This window comes from Sphaerodactylus townsendi, linkage group LG01 (assembly GCF_021028975.2).
Source record: "Sphaerodactylus townsendi isolate TG3544 linkage group LG01, MPM_Stown_v2.3, whole genome shotgun sequence".
Taxonomy (NCBI): domain Eukaryota; kingdom Metazoa; phylum Chordata; class Lepidosauria; order Squamata; family Sphaerodactylidae; genus Sphaerodactylus; species Sphaerodactylus townsendi.
This window is the reverse complement of record NC_059425.1, coordinates 28,641,075-28,646,340: the sequence shown is the minus strand read 5'-3', so window position 1 is coordinate 28,646,340 and position 5,266 is coordinate 28,641,075.

Below are 5,266 nucleotides of genomic sequence, written 5' to 3'. Positions count from 1 at the left end.
TCTTTGTGCTGTTTCCTTTATGGAGGCTTATCTGGGGAATTCAGATTAGCCTGTACACTCCCACACACGCCAGCTGGGTGACCTTGGGCTAGTCACAGCTTCTCGGAGCTCTCTCAGCCCCACCTACCTCACAGGGTGTTTGTTGTGAGGGGGGAAGGGCAAGGAGATTGTAAGCCCCTTTGAGTCTCCTGCAGGAGAGAAAGGGGGGATATAAATCCAAACTCTTCTTCTTCTTCTTCTATTTGGAGCTTCATAAGTATATAATTACGTGCCCTGACTTGAACAGCCCAGGTTAGCCTGATCTCGTCAGATCTCTGAAGCCAAGTAGGATTGGTCCTGGTTAGTATTTGGATAGAAGACGAGCCCAAGTAATATCAGGGTCACTATGTGAAGGCAGACAATGGCAAACCATCTCCAAATATCTCTTGCCTTGAACACTCTTCAGTGTCGCCATAAGTTGGCTGTGACTTGGGGGCAAAAAAAATGTATTCCTTGTATGTCAGGAAACAACTGTGGTCTTTGAGGCACTAGGTCTGGACTCATCTTCTCTGCCACCATCAACTCATGAGGGTCGTATGAATCAATGTCCTCCAAAACCTCCTATTATTAACAGTCTTGTGCGGGTCTTGCAAACTGAAGGCCATGACTTCCCTTATAAAGTCAATCCATCTCATTTTGAGGGTGGGGGGGTTAAAATAAGAGATGGGGAAGATGGCTGGACTGATGTTGCTGTTTTCCCAGCCCCCTTCATCCAAGTGGGATTTCTGTAGAGGAACTGTTGGATTAGGGCCCTTGTGAATTAGTGTACAAATCTGCTACCATTTGGAGTGGCAGAGGAAGAAGGCGCAGTTTAGATTTTGTTTTCCATTCAGATACCAAAACATCTTGATTGCCAGTGATGGCTTGTGAGTTGTATTAGGGAGTCTGGGGTTTGGGGGTCTGATTTCAGCCCCACAAAGATTGTCGTTGGGGCATGACAGGACCAGAATCTGATAGCTGCAGGTAGGCCAGGGTTGTTACATTGTCTCTTGCAGTGACCCTGGGTCTCATGAGGAGGCCTGTCTTGAGGTTCTGTACTTCCTAGGCATAATGCAGATCAGAACTGTGCTGTGTGAGGGTTTAGATTTCCCTCATCCATGTCATTTTCCCAGTCTGGAGTGCCTCAGGAGCCTCATCTGCCCCATTCTGGAAACATAATGTGGCTCATCAATTCCTGTCCAGCACTCAGCGAGGCAGATAGCAACTCCCTGAGGCCATTTCAATCAAGTGAATGACACAGGAGGGGCAATTCTAAACTCTTTCCTCCACAGGCTGCGACCCCAATCCACATCAGGCCTACACACAAGCCTAATAAGCATCAAAGTTCAGAACCTGCCTCTCTACTAGACCCAGCAACCTCTTAGACTATCTGAATCAGGCACACTCAATACAGACCCAGAATTACCGCATATAATCTAAAGCAGTTTCAAGTGAGCATTCTGACTTAAAAGAAAAGCCTCTCCTTATGGTTTTTGAGAAATGTCTCAGCATTCACACATCACTTGCCTCTGGTTCTCTCCCCAGCCTGCTCCCCCCAAAACTATTGTTATTACAACATGGTACAGTAGAAGGCAGACTGCAGATACTAGGGAAACTGCGGGATGGGGAGGTCTGTCTCCCTTCTTACTTTTTTTGCATTCGTTGTAAAAAGTAAGCCTCAAGTTCACTTTACTTAACAGTTACGAAAGGAAAGATGGGAGTTGTACAGTGCAAGATTGCCCTGCAAGACATTAACTGGCTCTGCCTTCCACTGTGCTGGTCAAGGAGGGAAAGGAGCTGGGCTGACAAGTTTAATGAAGGGTCAGTTTATTAAGTGATGCTTAATAACATAGCAGTTTCCAATGTTTATGTTTTTCTTGGTAAGCCTTCCTTGGTAAGCTTTGAAAATCAGTGTCCCCCATCCAAGGAGCAGCAGTGGCGTAGTGGTTAAGAGCAGGTGTACTCTAATCTGGGGGAACCGGGTTTGATTCCCCGCTCTGCCTCCTGAGCTGTGGAGGCTTATCTGGGGAATTCAGTTTAGCCTGCGCACTCCACAGGCCAGCTGGGTGACCTTGGGCTAGTCACAGTTCTTCTGCGCTCTCTCAGCCCCACCCACCTCACAGGGTGTTTGTTGTGAGGGGGGAAGGGCAAGGAGTTTGTAAGCCCCTTTGTGTCTCCTTACAGGAGAGAAAGGGGCCCCCTTTGAGTTTCCTTACAGGAGAGGAAGGAGGGATATAAATCCAACTCTCTTCTTCTTCTTCTTCTTCTTCTTCTTCTTCTTCATGTATCTTAGCCACATATATACTCAGCTTCCTGAGTCTATGTTTAACACAAACTTACATGCACTATGCATACTAAGTGTGGATTTCAGGGAACTTAGCTAAGGCCTTTCAACCCACAAGCAGCTCTCTCACAGTTGAGAAGCATTTCTGCCTGTCTCCACACACACACACACACACACACACACACACACACACACACACACACACACACACACACACACACACACACACACACACACACACACACACACACACACACACACACACACACACACACACACACACACACACACACACACACACACACACACACACACACACACACACACACACCAAGTCTCACATATTCCACACCCTAACCCTGGTGTTGTTCAGAGTGGCACAGCAAAGCCTAAAACAAGGTAGCAATTGCATTGGAGGCCAGTAGAATAGCATCATAGCTGAAGACTGTTTTAGGTGATGCAGGGAGAGAGATGCAGATTGATAGACGTTCAGTTGGACCACAGAGAACAAACCTGCTACCTAGATGACACAGATCGACTTAGCTGTGTGGTAGTCAGAAGATCAAAGTGTCATGCTAGAAAACCCCTGGAGTACCACCATATCGACTGCATCCTTTGAATTTGAATTCAAGTGTATGGAAGTTATATAGCTCCCAGCAGCCGCATAATTCATGACATCTCCAATCCCAGCTAGCAAAATGGCAACATTTAACACAGCGGCAACAGCACTCCAGAACACACATTGCTGCTGCACTACAATGAGATGGGAAGAAAGCTGAACCTTTAAGGAGTCTTGGTTTGTTTCCCAAAGGTGTTTCAATAATGCAATCACAAGGCAGGGACAAAAGGGAAGGACATTCCCTAAAAGGAAGGTAACCACCAAAAGGCAGTGGCATAGCTGGGGAAAAGTGAGCCAGGGGTGGACTCCATGTTTTCCACCACCCCCATGGGCCCCATGCCGCCCACTGCGCCCTACCCCCATGCCCCACTTACCTGGAGGGGCAGGGGGTCAGTCACCATTGCCCGTTCTCTTCTCGAGGCACTGCAGCCACTCCCCTGGGCTCCGAGAATGGCTGCAGCAGCCAGAAGGAGCAGGGCTGGCCCGGCGCACCAAGGAGAGGCTGGGGCAGCGTGTCCCTCTCTCGGCCGGGGCAGCCAATGGAGAGGGGGCGTGGCCATGTTGGGGGCAAGTTTCTGCCCCCCATGTGACCAAATGGCGTGGCACCTGGAACATGTGACCCCATGGGCACTATGCCACTGCCAAAAGATCTTATCCTTTGTTCCTACTTGCTTCACCTCTGATGGCAGGGAAGCACAAAGGAGCACCTGAGATAATAGGCCAAAAAAAGAGTAGTTAGATAGGCTAGTCCAGAGGTCTGCAACCTCATGGATTCCATGCTGGCAAGGGCTGATGGGATTTGTAGTCCATGAACATCTGGAGAGACGCAGGTTGCAGACCCCTGGGCTAGTCCATAGCCAAAAATCCACAAAAGGTGTGAACCACCCTGTTGATTCAGGCTGACCCAAACAACACATGCTGCATCCACACACACAGCTCAGTTGGAAAAGCAAAAAAGCTCTTTAAAAGACTGAAGGGTGGGGGGAAACGGAGTTTAATTTTGCCATTTTGAAGGTGGAGATTAACCTTCTCCCCCACCCACCCCCACACACACTGGCTGCAGACAGAACATCCACACGGTCATTTTATCCTCAGTTATATTGTAGTTTCCCCCTGACACACTGGAGAAAATTAGGTTTTTATTTGCTCTGGTCCAGCAGGGGACCCAGACGAGTTGTATCTGGATGATACCAAAGAGCACAGGCATTATACTGTTCACACTGTGGGAGGGAAGGAGCTCTGTATAAAAGCAGACACAGCACGCAAGCTTTTGAGATGAAGCCCCTGTGTTGTTTTGTTTTGGTAGTCTTAATGCAAGGCAAACTACTTTTTTTGTTTTGTTTCATAGAAGCCTGGTCCAGGCAGGCTGCAATGTAATATTTAACATGAAGAATGGATAGATGGATGGGGTGGGGGGAGAAAGTTCATTCTTGTAATGCATGCGCAGCTCTGACCAAGGCAAAAAAAATCCCTCCCATGGGAACATTGAACTGGACTGCTACCTGGGCAAAGCATTTTCCTTAGGTGAGTTGCTTTGCTTCAGCCAGAGTTGCACCTATTCCCAACATGGAGTGTGTATGAAAGTGTAAGACCCAGATGGACCCAGGGACTAAGGAGGGAAAGGGTAGTTGTTGGAGGGAGCAGAAGAGATCACCAACACTAAGGAACATATGGAGATAATCATAGCAGAGCTGTGTGTTGCCCTGTGGTCCAATTCCCAAGCCAGGGAGCAGCTCTGAGAGGGTGGGGGGCTGGGCAGAGGAATGGCTGCCACCAGCCCCTCAGACCACCCCGACAGCCAGAGACTAAGCCTCCAGAACTCCTTCCTGGGTCTCAAGAAGAAACCAACCCTGTAAGGTTGCATGCTCACAAGGGGAGTCCCCAAAAGAAATGGCTTCAGTAGCTGTAGCCAACTTGGGCCAAAACAAAATATAAGCAACCATTTAAATGCTGGATTCGGATTGATGCCTCCTGAACTCTGGAACGGACCAAAGTATAGTTCAGGTCATTTATGGGCTTCCTAAGTACACAGAAGAGTTAGAAAACTGGAATAAAAAGATCTTCCCTCCCCCACCCTGGGTAGACCCTGGAGATTACAATGCACTTGTCTGCATGCACAAAGAGAGCCAGCATGTTGTAGTGGTTAAGAGCAGTGGACTCTAATCTGGAGAATCAGGTTTGAACCACATGAGTGGTGGACTCATTCATTCATAAACCTTTAATTGGCATCAATAAATACTGTATATAAAATCCAAAAGCAGTATAAAACATCTGAAATCCAAAAGGATCAACAATCCAAAACCCTTCCCAGGAATTCAGCAACCAGCTCCAAGATCTCAGCTGAA